The sequence below is a fragment of the Arachis hypogaea genome, chromosome 20 (genome assembly GCF_003086295.3).
Source record: "Arachis hypogaea cultivar Tifrunner chromosome 20, arahy.Tifrunner.gnm2.J5K5, whole genome shotgun sequence".
In the NCBI taxonomy this organism is placed as follows: domain Eukaryota; kingdom Viridiplantae; phylum Streptophyta; class Magnoliopsida; order Fabales; family Fabaceae; genus Arachis; species Arachis hypogaea.
In genome coordinates this window covers 27260889-27282542 of record NC_092055.1, presented here as the reverse complement: position 1 = coordinate 27282542, position 21654 = coordinate 27260889, and the positions used below count along the sequence as shown (strand labels likewise).

Here is a 21654-nt window from a genome sequence, read left to right as displayed (position 1 = left end):
AGGAAGTAAGGGGTGGTTTTGATGTTGATGAGGATGAGATAAATGCTGTGGTGGAGGCAATATATACGCTGAGATGGAGTAATGACGATGGTGGGGAGGGTTGTTGGAGAAAGGTGCTAGTAGTGGGTGAAGTAGAAGAAGAATGCTGGTGGTGGGTGAAAAAGAAGAAAAAGAAAAAGAGAAACTAAAAAAATTGAGAAAAATTGAAGAAAGAAATAATATTTTTAAATTTTATAATGATTAATTTGTAATTATTAATTTTTTTAAGAAAGGTATTTTGGTTCAAAGTAGAGATGACAAACGGGCTAGCCTGTCCTGCCCTGGCCCATCCTGCCAAAAGCCCGTCTCGCCCGTCCAGTGAGACGATTCCAAATTTCTACCCTGTCCCGTCTAATGGCGGATTGGCAGGCCAAGCCCACCAATTTTTGTTATTGTTTTTTTTTTGGTTTTTAAACCATTAAATATTAAAAAATATATAATTTCACAAACATTTCAATAAACCTATAATGTTTAAAGATAAAAATATTATAATTTTTAAATTCACAAACACTAAAGTTTTTATAATTCTAAATATGTAATAAACATAATCATTAACCAATCTTTTTGAAGCAAAATCATAAAATCGCGAGCCCAGCGGGTAAGCCCGCCTTGTCCCGCCGAAACTCATGGGTTAAGTGGTCCAAGTTAAATAAGTTTTTTTATTATGGCGGTCTCAAATTTCTAGCCCGATCCGTATTTTTTTGGCGAATTACGTGGGCCAACCTGGCAGATTTTGGCCCGTTTTCACCCTTAGTTCGAAGGATAATTTTAAAACATATTCAATGTTAGGAAAGATTTTAATTTGCAGCCAAAATCATAGAGACCAAAATCATACTTAACTCTTTATTATCATGTTATTATTTAAACTCCTGACTAAAGCATGTCTAAAACAATTAGTTAAGAAAAAGAGTTTATTATCACGACCATAATACACTTCAACCTATCGTATGGGTTCTTAGGCTATATACTTTACTACAAATAAGTATTTGTACACCACTTTTCAGCCACCAATTCAGCCACTCTCACTAGGATATAGTTACGGAATTAAACATATAAGAATGCACTAGGATTCATAGACAATACAATGTGCCTAGAAGTTTCTTCATCGCGCCGAAAATCTCCTCGTTCAATCGCGATTTCTTTTCTTCTCGGCAGAGGGATTCCATTGCATGCACCTCACTTCTCTTCCCTTCGATCGTGCCACTGCATGCACCTCACTCTTCGCTTTCTTCTTTTCTCCATGCTTCCCTCTGCTCTGCTTCGATTTCGTAATTTACAAAAACTCTTCTCAGCACCATTTACTTCTGGTTCTTGTTATCTTAGGGTTTTGATTATAACTTTTGATTCAATGGAATCCACAACATTGAATGATGAGGTTTGTCTTTAATTTACTTCGTATGTTAATTTTTTATTTCTAATTTGATTTTAATTTTTTTATTATCCATTTTTTATTCCTGATTTGGTTTTAATTTTTTATTCCTAATTATCCACCATACATTTTAATTTGCATCTGAATTGAGATATTCAGGATTGTGGAGTTAAATACGTAGCATTGCCATTAATTTAGTCAAAATAGATAGTGGAACAATTGAGTAAACATAACGGGAAACAATAAAAATGGGTCTTGCTTTGAATGGTTTAACTACATATTTAGTTTTTGATGGAGAGTCTAGTTGCTCCAGCTGATCCATGTATTCTGTGTGTTGAGTTTTAGTGATTTGTGTATCTAGTTTTTAGTTGAATCTGCTTAATGGCTAGAAAAGCCTATAATACTTGTTTATCATTATTTTTATCCTAGATGGTTATGCACATGAAATTTTGTTGCATACATTTGCATTGTGTTGTCTTAGGACTTTTATTTCAAGGGATTTTGGCATTTGATTTTTTATGATAAAACTGAAATATATGCTGTCAATGTAGCTAAGTGTTTTAAGTTTAGATAGATATACAACATAGCTTTTAATTTTTAATTTTTTATTATCTATTTTTTATTCCTGATTTGATTTTAAATTTTTTATTATCCATGTTTTTTTATTATTTTAAGCATAGAAATGACATTCTCCTGTATGAAAGATTATGAAGCTTTTTATACTAATTATGCAAAGAGAGTTAATTGGTTTTTCATGGAATATAAGAACTACTAAGTAGGATCAAAATAGACAGATTACATACCAAATCTTGGTATCTTCTAGAGCTGGTTATTGAAGATAAAAAATTGATCCACTAAAGAAGACAAATCCAACTTCCGAGCAAAATTGTAAAGCTAGAATTATTGTGAAAAGGGATAAGAAGCTGAAATATGTGTTAACCTTTGTGAATATCCAGCATAACCATGCTATTAGTCCTAGCATGACAAACACTCTTTCAATAGCAACTGCTGTTAGTGGCTATGACAAATTGACTTTTACTAAAAACGATCTTCAGAATCATGTAGCAAAAAGTGTCAGAGTCATATAAGAGGAAGGGATGCACAATCATTAATGCAGTATTTTCATAGGATGTAACAATAAAATCGTAACTTTTGTGAAGTTAAATTAGATGAGCAACATCGCATAGAGAATGCTTTTGGGGCTGATGCTAGAAGCTGTGCTGCTTATAAGCACTTTGGCGACGTTGTGAGCTTTGATACAATGTGCCAAACAAATAGGTACGACACCATAATTATATATTTCAAGTTTATCATATGTACTCTGATCTTTGTATGTGTTTGATGTACATGAGTAGGTAGAATAGAATGAATTTGCTGTTGTTGTGCATGATATACTGAGTTTGATTATGTACTCTTGTTTTTGCATGTGTTTGATGTATAGGGATACGTAGAATATAATGAACTTGTTGCTGCTATGCATGATATACTGAGTTTGATTATGTAATCTTGTTTTTGTATATGTTTGATGTATAGAAATAGGTAGAGTAGAATGAATTTACTACTGTTGCTGCTGTGCATGATATACTAAGTTTGATTATTTGATTTAGTCAGTTTGATTATGTACTCTTGTTTTTATTATAGGTATGATATGCCTTTTGCCTCATTTGTTGAGGTTAATCACTATGGCCAATCATTGCTATATGGTTACGCTCTTCTTTCATGCAAAGAAGAGAGTTTCTTTATTTGGTTATTTGATTATTGGATGCGATGTATGAGTAGCAAGCCGCCTATTGGCATATTAACAGATCAACGCAAAGCTATGCAAAATTCTATTGAAAATTTGTTGCCAATGACACAACATCGATGGTGTATTTAGCATATGTTAAAGAAAATTCTAGAAAAATTAGGAGCATACGAGTAATTTAAAGAAGTTAGTGCTGATATGAGACATATTGTGTGGGAGTCTAGATTTAAGGAAGCATTTGAGAGCTCTTGGACTGATTTTATCAATAGATTCAATTTATATGATAATAATTGGTTAGCAGATATTTTGAATATGATTATCTAATATCTACTGTTTAATTATGTATTATTTATTAATTAATATGCTTTACAAGCAAGGTTGCGAGAACCGGACCGGTCAATAAACCGATAAGGTTACTGGTTCACTAGTTTACTGGTTCGACCAGGGTTCAACCGCGGTTCAACCAAGGTTCAACTGGTTTAATTAAATATTAAATAAAATTATTAAAAATTTAATATATAATTTCAATAATTTATAACTTAATAAAATTCAAAGTACACAACTTCTGTGGTGGTTTGCATTACAATTGATGAAATTACAAACAATGGCGGGAGAAGGCAGTTTATGCTGTCAAAGCTGTAGATTCGTAGCAGTTACAATAACTTCTAAAACCACTATAGGCCTCAACTGCAAATGTATAATGCAATTTAAAACACTGAACTAAAAAAGTATTATCAGTGGAATCTTTCATACACAACAAGGTTTGCTGTCAAGCTTTGTTATACAATAAAAACTATGTGCTTCTCATTGACATTTATAAACATGGTTGATTCAAGAGAATTAGTGCCTTGCTATGTTGGAGCATTTTCTCATCCTCCTACCTTTTATGCACTTTCACTCTTAAATTTTATCTCTAATTAAATAGCCTTTTCACCCATTAATTTATAGCAGCTCATTTTTACTTAATCATTTTAGTATGTCCTAAAACCATTATAAATCAGATATTTGGAAACTGATTTACTGGGATTTCTATTATCAGAAAAAGCAAACAATAACCATTATCACATTGCCATTACAAGCCTCAATCAGAACCATTCAAAAACTTTGCAACAATTTTATCCAAAATTCCAATACTAGCTAGAAACTCCCTAGTTGATCAGAATAATGAACCAACAAATCCCATCTTCTCCCTAATATCCCATCTTCTTGCCCTCACCCCTCTTCACATCAACTAAGATAAATGCCGTACATGATCAAATTCATAAGCATAAAATATTCGAAGTTTACAGCAATTTCAGCAACATTCAGAATTCAGAATCCAAAGTTCTATCAAGCATTACAAAATTAACAAAATAAAAAACTAAAGAACTAAAGAACTCTGCAAAAATTCATATAATTAACAAAATAAAAAATTAACTGAAATAAAAAACTGAAGAACTCACTGCAGCTTCATATAGTTAACAAAATAAAAAAAATTAATTGGAAAATTGAAGAACTCACTGCGTCAGAGAGAAGAAAGAAGGTCCAGAGTCCACGGCGGCAGAAGTGATGCTTGGTAGGACAGGGGTGGGCGACGACAGAAGCTTCGAAGTTCAAACCAACCAGCTGACGAGGACGATGACAGAATCTTCCAATCATGCTGCCGATGATAGAAGCTTTGAAGTTCAGACGAACAAACGGAGACTACGCCGATTGAAGCTTCGAACCGCGATGGTGGCAACCGCTGGTGGTCATTGCCAGCATCGATTGGGCTAGGGATGGTGGAGTTCCTTCTGGCTTCTGCAGTTCTGCTCATTGAAGGAAAGGGAAGTTAGGGTTGACAGAGGGTTGGGAGGCGTGGTGACTTTGTTGGGTTAGGTAGGGATAAAAATCAGAAAATCAGAAGATTGGTGGCGATGGCGACGGGCTGCTCGATTGGTGGCGATGGCGGTGGGCTGCGAAGAGAGGAGAGATTGTTGTTGTGGGTGCTGGGGTGATTCTGATTAGGGTTCAGCTTGTTTATGTTCGTTTAGCCTTTCTTTTCTTTTTTTTTAGAGGAAAAACGACGCCGTTTAGGAGTTATACTTTTAAACCAAAAACCCGCTAAAAAACCAGACGGTTCTGCCGGTTCACCGGTTAACCGTCGGTTCGACCGATTTTTTTACCGGTTTTTTACCAAACGGTTTCTAGCCTTACCCGAACCGGCTAAGTGATCGATTCCCGGTTGTTTCGGTTGAACCAGCTGGTCCGATTCGATTTTTAGAATCATGTTTACAAGTTTGATTATGTCCATTTTATGGTTTTAGGTTTGTACGAAGAACGTGACAAGTGGGTCCCTATTTTTCTTAACAACAGCTTTTGGGCAGGCATAAATAGCATTCAAAGGAGTAAAAGCATGCATGCATTTATGAAGGGATACCTAACCTCAAAGAGCAACTTGTAACAATTTGAAACATAATATGACAATTGTCTTGCAAATAAAGCTAAAAAAGAATATGAATTGGATGTTGCCACCTTCAATATTGTTAACTCTTGTGCTACTACCTCTGGTATTGAGAAATAGTTTCGAAAAGAATATACTCATGGAATATTTAATGAGTTTCAAAAGAAGTTTAGAGCAAAGGCTAATTGCTTTTTAACAAAAGAACATGAGGAGGGATATATTGTTACTTACAAGGTTATAGAAGAGATTGAGAATGGTGATAAGATGTTTCATTCTACATATGAGATGTTGTTTGATTCTTCAACTTTAGATATTTTTTGCTAATGCCATCTTTTTTAGTCAAAGGGAATCTTATTTCGCCACTCTTTCAGTCCTTGGTCTAGAAACAATGAAGAAATTGCCAAATAAGTACATTCTTGATGGGTGGAAGAAAATTTTAAAGTGCATGTACAGTAGCATCAAGTGTAGCCATGATCCAAGTCATTTAGACCCTGTATAGAAACATTATGATGAGATGTGCAAGCAATTTTACAATATTTCTAAAGTAGCCAACGCATTCGAGGAGCTCACTGAGACTCTACATCGTATACTAGACTTGATTTGGGTTATGTTGGTGGAATCAAAGACCTCTTCAATGGATAATGTATATAATCAAAATTCGAATGAGGTAGATGAAAATACAAATAATTTAGAGATTCACAACCACCAACAAGTATCACAAAAAGCTCATAGGTGTAAGAAAAGGCTTTAATTTGCTGTAGAAAAAATTGTTGAACAAGGCAGGAAGAAGCATACAAAGAATGTGAAAGAGAGATCACAGACAAGTTCAATGTTTGATTAGTTTTATTATTGTTGCCAAAATACTTTATTATCACTTTATTGATTACTTTTTTTTTGTTTTTTAGTCACCTATGAAATTATCATCGGAGTTGAGCATTACCTCTAACCAACTATATGACTTTGTATCCTTGCTGAACTCAATGCAACAAAGCCACCATTTGGAAGAACAATAGTTTTATTTCTTTTTATAATAGATTTGTTACATGTTGTAATGGAACTCTTGCATTTTTTTTCCTTTGTAATAGTTTTAATTTTGATTTTACATGTGGTTAGTGCATTTAAACTCAATATTCTAAGTTATCTGAGATTCTGAGTTATTATTGGTTTAGGAACATAACATTTTTTTCACATTAAAGTTGCCTTGTTTCAAATGTTAATAATCAATACACTAATCTTATTGATGTATGCAGTCTCCATTCTTCTCGTGGTTGATTTGGGACTTATAACTTTGCTTTCACAATATGTAGTGGCTCCTTATTTTTGTAAAAAATATTTGTGGAGCAAAAAATTGATTAGTTTGTACTAGAAGACATTTTTCATGGTTCAGCAATAGTGTTATTTTTGCATCAAGATTTATATTTCATCAAAATTTAGATTGTATTATGGAAAAGATAATCAAACTCAGTAGTCATGTATAATCAAACTCAGTAAATATGTATAATCAAACTTAGTAGTCAAATATAGCACTAAACCTGAATATAATCAAACTCAGTAAACATGATAATCAAACTCAATAGTCAAATATGGAACTAAACCTAAGTATAATCAAACTCATTAAACATGATAATCAAATTCAGTAGTCAAATATAGAAAGAGGGCAAATAAAATAAAACCCCCACACATTCATAGAATCATCATCATCATCTGATCTAAGCAAAGGCAAAAACTTGCAAATATAGCACTAAATCTGAGTATAATCAAACTCAGTAAACATGGTAATCAAATTTAGTAGTAAAAAAAATTACTAACTGATCTTTGTACCGACAAATTTGATACTATTTAGCTTTTCAATACACCATTCTAACTGATCTTTTCTCAATATTTTCTTGTTCACTACACTAGAAATCAATCTCAAAAAATTTTTTACAATTAATTCTTTTCCCCTCGATGTGTCCCAAATTTTTTTCGAATTTTTCTTACTTCATCTCCAATTATTTTTTCTAAGGTTGCCATCCCAATATTTGCATACTGACTAACTTATGTGTAACACACTAATTACCCTAAGATTTACCTCGCGTCGTAAAGTTAAGGTTAATCAAAGGTTACGACAGTTTTAAGGCTCATACATATAATATAGAAAGAATTAATATATTTTAGAAGGCCGGTGAAGAATTAATCTCAAAAACAGAGTTCAAAAAGCGCAAAACGTACTCACAAAGCTACACTAAACGAAGCACAAGATATACGTACGGATATCAAGGTATATGTAAATAGATATATTAAAAGATAATAATATAGAGATCTAGTCACCGCTCACGGAGTTTAAGCCGGCTAATTACATATAGACATACAGAGTTTAGACAGTTAAAAACAGCTTATACAAACTTCCTCTCAAAGCAAGCCACTAGGCAAAATAAATACAAAAGTGAGAAATCTTAAACCAAATAATCAAAAAGACTTCAAACAAGATAGTGATCCTCCGCTCTGTCACCACCAAGCAACTCACTGAGGTGGGTTGCGAACTGCATCTGAAAAACAACAACAGAATATGGTATGAGAACCGGAGGTTCTCAGTATGGTAACAGTGCCAGTGATGTAAAGATATAAGATTCTGGGATGCCAGAGGTAATCCTAGAACTTTATATCCATCACAAGAATCAACTTAAAGCATAACTAGAACATTAAAACATCACTTAAAACCATAATGATAAAGGGTAATCTAACATAGTGGATTTCTAAACTAACAACTCTCTGCTATCCCACAGCCTTCACCAACCTATCCTCCATGCGATCCCATTGCCACCGCCTTCCGAACCTCCTCAATCCAAGTAGAAGACACTATTAATAACAATGCAAGGAAAACACAAATATAAGCATATATATCAAGTAATTCAATTAGGCAATTAGGCATGTTATACAATTAGGCATACAATTCAAGTCGGCAAAGCAAGCAAGCAGATAAAAAATGCACATGATGAATGCCTGTCCTATTGGCTGTGATATCATATTGTTAGTTCAACTGCCAACCCGACACATCTCCATAGAGATGTCGCCCTTCGGTCTCATAATGGGAACCCCTGAGATATCGTGCCCGGATCACGATCCAGGATGTCAGTGCCTACACACTATAGTGATTCCGAAGGAATACGAGTGGGATACTCTTGCCACAGACCTCACATCTTAGCATAAGCGGGATAAACCTACCGTCCTTATGGGGCCGCCGTGACCTCGACAGGCGGGATTAAGCTACCGTCCCTGCCAGGCGCAAATCGTCTCAACAAATCTCAGTTTATAACAGTAATCCAGTGGTTTTAAAAAATCATTTTTCAGTATATCGATAATTCATCATTGCATTCCGAGTCCCAGACTCATCTCAACCACTGACAATTCATAATTTTCATTCCAAGTCCTAGACTCATCTCAACCACTATCACTTCATAATTTCCACAACTCTTTATATCAATCGTTATTCAGTATTTCGTCATATCTCTCAGCCAATCCATTCTCAGTACACCAGAAACTTAAGCTTCTATTCTCTAACTTTTTAACAGAAATACCGAATTAAATCGCTTAGGACCTTTTCTATGTTTTGACACCCAAAAACAAACCAAAGAGTCTTATATAAGTGTCACGGAAGTTTACAAGCTTGCCTGGAAGGTGACACAGTTAAAAACAAGGTTTTTAGTGAAAAACAGGGCAGTGTGCGTACGCATAGGTTTGTGCGTACACACGCCATAGGAATTTTCAAGAAGTGTACGTAAGCATAGAAGTGTGTGTACGCACAGTAAGTAAAAACCAGAAATCACAAATTCTGCAGCATTCACAGAATTCAGATTTCAGACCCCAACTTTCAACGATCATATCTTTCTCTACAAAATTCATATTTATACAAAATTTATACCACTTTAAAGCTTTTTAAATTATCTTTAATTTGATATAAAATGTATTTAATTTCAAAAATTGTAGCTCAAGATATGATCCATTGGAGTTCATCAAAAATCCATTTTTACCAAAGTTCACTAAATTCTCAACTTACCAAAATTTTCAACCAAAACCACACCAACTTCAACTCACATCAGTTCTTACCATGTGTATGACATTCCATCACTCATATCATCAAATTCTCAAATCTAATTATCAATTATATCGCTTTAAACCATTTCTCACATAACAAACTCATCAATCATCATTCTATCACCACTAATCATGAGAAATTAACTTCAATTTCAACATCCAACATCATTGATCAACATCAATACCAACGTCCATCAAAATAACCCAAAGTCATCAAATCATCATGCATCATCATTCAACAAATTCAACAACCAATTTAATCCAATCCTATCCTATGGGTTACTAGCCTTAGTGTCTAGAAATATTATATATTACATAGAGGAAACCGAAATCATACTTTGGCCAGTTTTCAATATGCACTAATCACCAAATTGACCTCCACCAAGTTTCCACAAGCTCTCTCAAACTCAATCAAGCCACCAAGTCCACTTTCAAGTCACCAACATTCTCCATATAACACCAATTAAAGCTATATACACATAATTCATAGCTAATCAACCTAGGATTTATCATAATCACAATTTTACAAGGGTTAAGAATAAAATCACATCACCCAATGTTGATTGAGTCAAAACCCAATAGGAATCAAGTACTAGAGTGTACCTAAACACCCAAAATCACAAAATTTCACTCAATACAAAATCCAAAAACTCTAAATTCTTAGGGCAGGAAATTGGGCAGAGAATTTCGAGAAGCTTACCATAAGGCTTAGCTAGAAGTGATGGGCTCGGCGAGAGTTTCGCGTAGCCACTAACGGCATGCGAATCGGAGCACCGTAGCTCGAGTTATGGTCAATTGAGTGATGAGATGAATAGTGTTTCTTGTAAACGCTCACTCTCTTATCACTTCAGCAGCTCTCCCTCTCTTGAAAGTGTGAAATGAGCTGAAGTGGGTGGATTTAAGTGCTTATATATGTTGGGCTTGGGCCCAACTTGGGCCCGTTCTAACCCGTTAGTGTTTTTGGTCCGTTTGTCCCAATTTTGGGCCAAACTTTTAAAATTAACACCCGATTTTTTACTTTAAATATTTTTCTAAAGTTTTCTACTGTTTTTAATTATTTTCGCACAGTACCGGACAGACTTAAAGCGGTTCGAGTTTTTATGCGTTTTTTTGCAGAAAATTATATTTTCCAACTCAGAAAAATCTATTGAGTTCAAATATCATATTTAAATTCTCTAATTCACATTCTAAGTTTTTGGATCCTATTTTGGGCAACTAATTTAATTAATTAAGTGATTAATTAATCGTGGTTCTTACATTCTCCCCACCACATAAGAAAATTTGTCCCCAAAATTTAGTGATTACCTGAGAATAGCTCGGGATAATCCTTCCACATCTCAGACTCCAATTCCCAAGTATGCTCTTCCACTCCTGCTCTCTTCCAAGAAACTTTAACTAATGAGACTTCCTTTTCTCACAATTTCTTCACACTAGTGTCATCAATCCGCACTGATGTTACTTGAAAAGTCAAGTTCTCCCTCAACTCAATCGACTCGGGCTCTAACGCATGAGCCGCATCCGGCGTGTACTTACAGAGTTGTGACACGTGGAATACGTCATTCAAGTTAGACAAGTGTGGCAGCAAAGCTACTTGATATGCCACCGGCCCGAATCGCCTCAGAATCTCAAACGGTCCAATGAAACTCGAATTCAACTTCTTTATTTTGATTGCTTTTCTGATTCCAGTTGTCGGTGTAACCCTCAGAAATACATACTCTCCCACTTTAAATTCCAATGGTTTCCTTCTCTGATCAGCATAACTCTTTTATCGGTTCTGCGCAGTTGAAATCCTTGTTCGAATCTTCTTAATCTTCTCAGTAGTCTCGGCTACCAAATCAAGACCTAAAAGACTTACTTCACTAATCTCATTCCAATAAAGTGGAGATTGGCACTTCCGTCCATACAAAGCCTCATAAGGAGCCATCCCAATGCTCACATAAAAGCTATTGTTGTACACAAATTCCACTAATAGCATGTAACGGTCCTAACTTCCAGGTTGATCCAAAACACATGCCCTGAGTATATCTTCCAACGTCTGAATAGTCCATTCTGACTGTCCATCCATTTGCAGATGATATGCCATGCTGAGAGATAGCCTCATACCAAAAGCTCTTTGGAAAGCTCCCCAAAACCTTGATGTGAATCGGGGATCTCAGTCTGACACTATGCTCGATGGCACACCGTGCAATCTTATGATCTCCTTGATATACAAACTCGCCAACTCCTCCAAAGAATAGTTTACTCGGATAGGTAGGAAATGAGCGGATTCGGTTAAGCGGTCCACTATCACCCAAACCGCATCAAATCCCAACCTAGTCCTTGGTAAACCGGTCACAAAAATCCATTTCAATTCCTTCCCACTTCCACTAAGGAATCTCCAGTGGCTATAATATTTCGGACGGTTTCTGATGCTCTATCTTCACCTTCTGACAAGTCAGGCACTTAGACACAACTGTAGCTACATTACCTTTCATCCTAGACCACCAGAATATCTTCTTTAAATCATAGTACATCTTCGTACTTCCTGGGTGAATGGAAAACCCGCTGTTGTGAGCTTCCGACAACAACTCTTGTCTCAGACTCCCGACATCCGGCACACAAATTCTCCCTTTATACCTCCACAATCCTTCATCATCTTTAGTAAACTCTCCATGCTTCTACTTGCCAACCGGTTGAAATAATTGCTGAAGTCCTTGCTCATCTTGCTGAGCCTTCTGAATTCCTGGCTTAAACGTACTCAAAATCTGCAACTGGTTCAAACAAGCTCTTTTGGAAACTTCACCAATATCCAACTTTTGATGTACAAACTTATCCACTAACTCCTCTTTTTTGATCCTCATCCAATCAATTGTCAAAGACTTCCGACTCAATGCATCCACCACCACGTTCGCCTTTCCAGGGTGATAACTCAGTTTGAAATCATAATCCTTTAGAAAATCCATCTACCTTCTTTGATGCATATTGAGCTCTTTCTGATCAAAGATGTACTTGAGACTCTTATGATAAGAAAAGACGGTAAACCTTACTCCATACAAGTAGTGCCTCCAATTTCTCAATGGAAACATAATCGCCACTAATTCCAAGTCATGAGTTGGGTAATTTACCTCATGTGGTCTCAGCTGACGCAAAGCGTAAGTGATAAACCATTATTTTATGATTTATATTGTGTTTAATTGTGTGGTTTTATCAAAACTTTACCCACTTATTCATATGATAAGCATGTATTTACAATTCCTTCCCAAAATCACTCCATGGTTGAAAACTTGCTTCCTAGAGACTTTTAATTATGTATTTTAATTCCTCTTTATCCCATTCGATGCCGTGATTTGTGTGTTAAGTGTTTTGGGCTTCATACGGCATGAATGACTTGGAAATTGGAGAGAAAGCTTGCAAAAATGGAAGAAACACAAGAAACCAAGGAAATGATCAGCGAGCAATGACGCGAGCGCATGGCCCACGCGAACGCGCGAAATGGAGAATTCGCAATGACGCGGACATGTGCCTGATGTAAACGCGTGGATTGGAGTCTACACGAATGACGCGTTCGCATGAACCACGCAAACGCGTGGCAAGGAAAAACGCTGACTGACGCGAACGCATGGACAACGCGTACGCGTGACCTGCGCATTCTGCAAAAATAACAGAATACGCTGGGGGCGATTTCAGGCCACTTTTTGACCCAGTTTTCGGCCCAGAAACACAGAAGAAACCTAGGAAACATGCAGAAACTCAACACGCATCCATACACATTCAGATTCATCACATTAGGATTACTCCTAGTTTTAGATCTAAATTTAGAGTAGTGTTACATTGATAGTTTATTGCTTTTGCTTGGATTTTTGGATGCTGGAAGTCATTATCTCCGTTAAAGACATTGCTTTAGTTTGTTTCTTTATTCCCTTATTTTTAATTAGTTACTCATTGACTCTATTCAATTAAGTATGTTACATTTTGGATTTATTAATATATGAGGTTATTTTTATCTTAATTAATTTTAATTCTCTATTTTATTCTTATTAATTATGTCTTCCCATAATTTTATGATTATTAATTTCATGTCAATGGAGTAGAATTCCAACTTGACATGAGGGTTGATTAAGAGGTGATACTTGAGTTGGAATGCTCAAGTGCTTGGTTAAACTGGACGTTGTTAGCTAACTTCATACTTATTAACACTAGACCTCCCCAAGGGAGAGGGCTAGGACCTGAGAGTAAGGGTTAGTTCAATCACCATACCTTTTCTTATTTAGTAAGGGGTAATCGAGTGAGAACAACAACCCTTTTACACCACACTTGAGAAGATCCCAACAAGAATAGAAGTTCCACTTAATTATTCCCCCAGTCAAGGCCTTTTATTCAGAATATCAATAATTATTTTTAGTTTATTTTTATCGCCTTAATTCACAATTAATTTAATTACTTATTGTCAAACTCAACTTTCTGGGAATTTTCTGATTAATAAATTAGCACTCTTTCCTGAAACTCGTTGGGAGACGACCTGGAACTCATACTCCCAGTATCTTTATTTCTAAAATTGTGACAATCCTTTCTAAATTGGCGAGACAGATCTTAGCCGGTTAAGAGCTATACATACAATGCTGTTTTCTTAATTGAAATCTCTTAATTGGTTAACTTTTGCCATGCATCAATTTTTGGTGCCGTTGCCGGGGAGTTGCAATAGTGTGCTAAATTATTAATTAGTGTATATATTTTATTTTTATTTGCATATTTTATTCCTGTTACCATGAGTTACATGTCTTTCTCATTGAATGACGCATTCATTGCCTGATCCGAGTTTAGTCCCATTTGATCCTGAAATTGAAAGAACTCTTTCACATATTAGACAAACTCGATGTCGGTTAGCCTCCGAGGGTGGTGAAGTGATTACTATCAATTCACCAGTCTCATCTGAGGGCGAATCTAAACCGCCATCTGAGAGTGAGACAAGCTCATTTACTTCTGATCCAGTTGATTCACGTGCAGGAAACATGGCAGCACCTAGGAAGATTACACTCCAAGAGGCAAGAGCCCCAGATTTTACACTGCAGCCGTATCAAGTGCATCGCCCAACTGCAGCTGTAGATTTTGAACTAAAAACCGCACTGATCAACTTGATGCTCAAGTTTCATAGCTTACTGGTGCGGTATTTTTATAACCACACTTACTAACCGGCAAGTGCACCGGGTCGTACCAAGTAATACCTTACGTGAGTAAGGGTCGATCCCACGAGGATTGATGGATTAAGCAACAATAGTGTTTGATAGGATTAGTTAGACAGACAGAAAATAGTGTTAAGATGCAATATAAAAGACATTAAACAATATCAAAAATATTGAAGAAAGGCAAGTAATTAAGATGGGAACAATATATGGAGAAGATAGTTAAGGTTTCAGAGTTATCTATTTTTCCGGATGAACTTTTCTTACTAACTAATTTAATTATGCAGGATTTAATTTATGACAAATTGTATGTGACTAGACCCTAATTCCTTAGACCTTCCTAATCTCCCCTAAAATTCATTAACTGCCAATTCCTTGGTCAATTAATTCCAATTAGAGGGTGATAATCAATTTCTAGTTTATATGCCACAAAAACTCTAATTATCCAAGAGGTAAAAGGATTATATGTCACGTATCCTATTAAATTCAGATAATTAAAATTTAGGAGAAATAGTTTTCAAGCTGTTGTTCAGGTAAAGAGCTTTTCCAAGTTTTATAAGAACTCAAATAGAAAGAGGGTCATACTTCCGTTCCACCCAAATTCATAAAATAAAGAGCGAAAACAATTCTTAAATTATAAATCCACACATAAATTAAAATAGTAAAAGCAATAAAATTAATCCATAGAAATAGACAGAGCTCCTAACCTTAACAGTGGAGGTTTAGTTGCTCATGGAAAAGAGAAAATAAGAAATCAGGTCCAAATGTACCCCCTTCCAATCTGATGGCATCAGATCCCTTTTTATAACTAATTCTAATAAATTTAAAATCTAATATTTAAAATTAAACTTAAAATAATATCTTTTCCTAATTTAAGATTTGAATTTAAATTTGAATTAATTAACAGATCTTCAGTTGATGGGTGGGGACCACTTGATTTGTCCATTCTGCAGCTTCTAATATGTGATTTATGGGCTGGAAACTGGGTCAAAACAGCCCAGAAATCGCCCCCAACGTTTTTCTACTTTTTCTGCACGTGGCGCATGTGACGCATCCGCGTCGTCCATGCGTTCGTGTCATTTGTGCAGATTCCAGTCCACGCGTTCGCGTCAGGCACGCGATGGCGTCATTGTGATTTCCTCCATTCCGCGCGGTCGCGTGAGCCATGTGTCCGCGTCGGTATTTGCTGGTCATCTCCTTGGCTTCTTCTCTTTCTCTGCAGAAACTTCATCAAATCCATCCGAATGCTACCTAAATTAAATAAAATTTCACAAAACTCAAAATAGCATCCATAGTGGCTAAAATATAATTAATTCTTAATTAAACTCAACAAATTAGATGCAAATTCACTAGGAAAAGATAGACAAGATGCTCACGCATCACAACACCAAACTTAAACTGTTGCTTGTCCTCAAGCAACCAAAACTATTATAAGCTTAGGATGTGAATTTGCATGAGAATGAGAGTTTGATTAAGCTCATTTCTCTTCTTATAGTGGGGTTTACATCTGCAATCCTGAACAGTTTTGGCATCTCCCTTTATCCTTTGAAGTTCAGAATGATTGGCATCCATAGGAACTCAGAATTCAGATAATGTTATTGATTCTCCTATTTCAGTATGTTGATGCTTGAACACAGCTACTTTATGAGTCTTGGCCATGACCCTAAGCATTTTGTTTTCCAGTATTACCACCGGATACATAAATGTCACAGACACATAACTGGGTGAACCTTTTCAGATTGTGACTAAGCTTTGCTAGAGTCTCCAGTTAGAGGTGCCCAGAGTTCTTAAGCACACTCTTTTTGTTTTGGACCACGACTTTAACCGCTCAGTCTCAAGCTTTTCACTTGACACCTATACGCCACAAGCACATGGTTATGGACAGCTTGATTTAGCCGCTTAGGCCAGGATTTTATTTCTTTGGGCCCTCCTATCCTTTAATGCTCAAAGTCTTGGATCCTTTTTTTTTACCCTTTGCCTTTTAGTTTAAAGGGTTATTGGCTTTTTCTGCTTGCTTTTTCTTTTTCTTGTTTTTTTTTTCTCGCAAGCTTTGTGTTTTTCACTGCTTTTTCTTGCTTCAAGAATCAATTTTATGATTTTTTAGATTATCAATAACATTCTTCTTTTTTTTTCATCATTCTTTCAAGAGCCAACAATTTTAACATTCATAAACTTCACTATCAAAAATCATGCACTGTTCATGTCATGCTTTCAGAATCACAGAAAATACCACCACATTTAAGTAAATCCGACAATTTTTAAAATTAACTCAATTTCTCATGCAATACATCACTTCTTTTTCTTTTTGATTTCAAGTTTAGTGGGAAATACATGAGACATCTTTTAGAATTAAAGTACTTAACAGAAAAATTAAACTATAACCTATGAATCTACTAATAAAGGATCATGCAATAAACAAAACAAAGTAGCAGGAAACTGGAACATAACATAGAAAAAGAGGGGAGGAATAAAAAATGAAAGGAACTCAACCACCTTAATTATCCTAGCGGTTGCTTTATTCTTCAGGTTGTGCTCCTTCGCGAAGATGATTCGCCTCCCTTTTGTACTAGAAAGCCTATAAGTGCAGCGTCAACACCAAACTTAAAGGTTTGCTTGTCCTCAAGCAAAGAAGAACTGAAAATAGAAGAGACAAATATTAAAATGAAAGAAAAGAATAAAAGGATAAGAGAATAAGAGAGAATTAGGATTGGGAGAGAGAGAGAAAGAAAACTAGGCGGCGCAAGCGACGCGTTCGCGTCAATGACGCGATAGCGTCAGGCACGCGTTCGCGTGGATGGCCATATATGCAACTGACGCGAACGCGTCAGTCACGCATCCGCGTGACCAAATTTGTGCTTTTAGCACACTTCTTGCCCCAAGCTGGCACAACTCTCTGCCCAAACGCTCTTTTACGTCGAATTTGCAGGTCACGCGATCGCGTCAGTGACGCGACCGCGTGAATGACGAAAATCACAAACGACGCGAACGCGTGAGGTATGCGATCGCGTGGGATCGTTTGTGCGAAAGGCTCCATTCTGGTGCCACTCCCGCGCAACTCTCTGTAACTTTTTATTTTTTTCTTGCACCCCTAGATGACGCGTTCGCGTCAGCGACGCTGGCGCGTCGGGTGCTTTTTTTTTTTTAAATTATAGCTTGAGGTGTTCGGTTCCTGGAAGAACATAGTTGCATAATCAGAAAATTAGTAAGAACTCAAAAAAAAAAAATAAAATAAAATAACTAAAAAACTACTACTACGAAAAATAGCTAAGGATACGAATTTATCGGGTTGCCTCCCGACAAGCGCTTCTTTATCGTCACTAGCTTGACGGTCAGCTCCTCTAAGGAGGAGGATCATAGGGGCTCAGCTCTTCACCCCTTACTTTGAACTTCTTTCCTGTGTCTCCATAACGTAGCTCAATATGCTCCAAAGAGAGGATTCTGATTACTGTATAAACCCATGCTGGATTGCTGGTCAACACCACCTTCATTCCTGTGGAGAAACCTTCAGTGGGGATCTTTTTGTTTCTCCATCCTCTGGGTATTTTTTTCTTTTTGGGGACCTCCTCTTTGGTGGATGATGCAGTTCTAACACCAAACTTAGGTTTGATGTCAGGCGGAATTTTATCGGTTGTCACCACAGGAGGTTTGAGTTGCAGATTCTGCTGTGCATCATCAGGGGGTTCTTGAAGGTTTGGATCAATAAGCTCAGTCTGCATGCACCTCTCTTCACCTGTTGAATGTACATCTTTGAAGACATGAAAGACCAGTTGCTCATTATGCACTCTAAGCACTAATTCACCCACTTCTACATCAATCAGAGCTCTTCCAGTGGCTAGGAATGGTCCTCCTAGAATTATAGAGGCATTCTCATCCTCCCCTATGTCAAGAATCACAAAATCTACTGGGAGGAAGAACTTACCCACTTTGACCAAGATATTCTCCACTAATCCGTATGCTGGCTTCATAGATTTGTCCGCCATCTGTAATGCTATTTTTGTGGGTTGTGCCTCTTGGATCTGCAGCTTCTTCATCACCGACAAGGGCATTAAATTGATGCTTGCTCCCAGATCACATAACAGTTTCTCAAAGGTTGTGCTCCCAATGGTGCATGAAATTTGAAAGCTCCCTGGATCTGGCATCTTGGCAAGTTATTCTGAATGACAGCACTAGATTCTTTAGTTAGGACTGCTATCTCATCTCCCTTTAAATGCTTTTTCTTTGACAACAGCTCCTTCATGAACTTGACATAGATAGGCATTTGCTCTAAAACCTCAGCAAAAGGAATATTGATTTGTAACTTTCTGAAGATTTCCAAGAACTTTGAAAACTGCTTGTCCTTGGTCTCCTTTTGAAGTCTCTGAGGATACGGCATCTTAGGCTTGTACTCAGGAGCCTTTGGCAGTGTATGATAAGTGTCAAGAGAGCCTGGGAATGGGTTGTCTGCATGCTTTGGAGGGGCGTGCTCTACTTCTTCCTTCTTCTCATTTGGAGCTTCTTTTTCAACTAGCTCTTCATTGGCCTTGGTCTCAGAGCCAGCTACTTTACCACTTCTCAATTGAATAGCCTTGCAATCTTCTCCTGGGTTCACCACTGTATCCTCTTGAAATATACTTGCAGACTTCTCAAGTATTTACTTGCTCAGTTGGCCCACTAGCACTTCTAAGTTTCTAATAGAGGTTCTAGTTTCTTGTATAACTTGTGCTTCCGTACTTGCCACTTGTTCACTTATTATGGTGATAGCCTTGCATTCCTCTCTTGGATTTGGAATTGTGTTACCAGGAAGGCTATTAGTGGTCCTCTGATCAATTTCATTAACCTTTGTGGCTAATTGACCCATTTGAATCTCCAAGTTTTTGATGGATGCTCTGGTTTCCTGTCTAAAACCTGTCAATATTGCTTCCAAATCATTCTTCTGCTGGAAATCACCCTGAGAACTATTGTTGAAGTTCTGAGGTCTCTGAGGTTGGTCCCTCCACCCAAAGTTTGGGTGATTCCTCCATCCCTGGTTGTATGTCTTAGAATATGGATCATTGTTGGGATTTCTAGGACCACTCCCCATGTAATTCACCTGTTCAGAAGAAGGTTGAGCATAATCATAATTATCATTTTGCATAAAGTTACCTGCCATGTCATAGGAGACTTCCTGTGGTGGATTTTGGGTGTTGATAGCTGAAACTTGCATGCCACCCATCTGTTGAGTAAGTAGATTTATTTGCTGAGACATCAGCTTGTTCTGAGCAAGAAGAGCATTAACAGCTTCTACTTCCAACACGCCTCTCTTCTGAGCGGTCTCAGAGTTCACAGGATTCCTGTTAGATGAGTATAAATATTGGTTACTTGCAACCAATTCAATCAGCTCAATAGTCTCCTCTGGTGTCTTCTTCTTGTGCAATGAACCGCCTGCAGAGGTATCTAAGCTCATCTTTGACATCTCTCCTAAGCCTTCATAAAAGGTATCCAGTTGGGTCCACTTGGAGAACATGTCAGGAGGGCATTGCCTAGTCAGTAGCTTGTATCTCTCCCAAGCTTCATAAAGAGTTTCACCATTCTTCTGTCTGAAAGTTTGAACCTCCAACCTGAGCTTAGCCAGCTTCTTTGGTGGCAAAAATTTAGTGAGAAATTCAGTAACGACCTTTTCTCAAGTATTCAGACTCTCCTTTGGTTGGGAATCTAGCCATTGCTTTGCTTTATCCCTCAGAGCAAACGGGAAAAGCATGAGTTTGTACACCTCTGGATTCACTCCATTTGTTTTTACAGTATCACATATCTACAGAAAATCAGATATGAACTGATTTGGATCTTCATGAGGAAGTCCATGATACTAGCAATTCTGTTGCACCAAGGTGACCAATTGTGGCTTCAACTCAAAGTTGTTTGCATTTATAGGAGGTACCACAATACTTTTTCTATAAAGATCCGCAGTAGGGGCAGAATAAGAGCCAAGCACTCTCCTCTGTTGATCATCCCCATTCGGATTTACCACATTGGCATTAGCATTATTATTTGCCATAGTGGATTCTGCAGCCTTGCAAAGTCTTGCTTGTTGTAAACGTCGCCTGAAAGTTCTTTCAGGTTCAGGATCAAAGTCTAAGAGATGTCCTTTGTCTCTATTCCTGCGCATAAACAACCAGAAGATAAGAAAAGATGGGACTCTCTACGTCAGAGTGTAGAGAAGTCCCTGTGAGGTAACCTGTGTAAAATAATAAAATAAAAAATACTAAATAAATAAATAACAAAAATTTGAAAATTTAAAAGGAAAAATAAAAAGAAAAATTTAAAATAAAATTAACTGAGTGACACCAAACTTAAATTCAGAAATTGAGAAAATAAATCAAAATATATAATTTTAATTTTAATTTTAATTTTATTTTATTTTATTTTATTTTATTTTTCTTTTTTTTTAATTAATAAAAATAAAAAAAAGAAAGAATGAAAAACGAAACAGGGGAGGGGGGATATAAACGTAAAGGAAGAGAAAAAAAAATTTAACGTAAAAGAAAAGAAAAAAAATTAACTTTAAAAAAATGCAAAATAAAAATTAATAATAAAATAAATAAAAAAATTATCTAATCTAAGCAATCAAACAACGAATAGTTGTTAATCACAGCCAATCCCCGGCAACGGCACAAAAAACTTGGTGCGGTATTTTTATAACCACACTTACTAACCGGCAAGTGCACTGGGTCGTACCAAGTAATACCTTACGTGAGTAAGGGTCGATCCCACGAGGATTGATGGATTAAGCAACAATAGCGTTTGATAGGATTAGTTAGACAGACAGAAAATAGTGTTAAGATGCAATATAAAAGACATTAAACAATATCAAAAATATTGAAGAAAGGCAAGT

At 36.5% G+C, this 21654-nt stretch overlaps 1 non-coding gene across 1 annotated transcript; it reads left to right on the top strand.

The window, feature by feature from the left end:
• Window positions 1–20287: 20287 nt before the first annotated feature.
• LOC112788175 (small nucleolar RNA R71) lies at window positions 20288–20391 on the top strand. The gene has a single exon (XR_003195551.1). It is a non-coding gene; the product is annotated as a small nucleolar RNA R71 (small nucleolar RNA).
• The last annotated feature ends 1263 nt before the right edge of the window (window positions 20392–21654 follow it).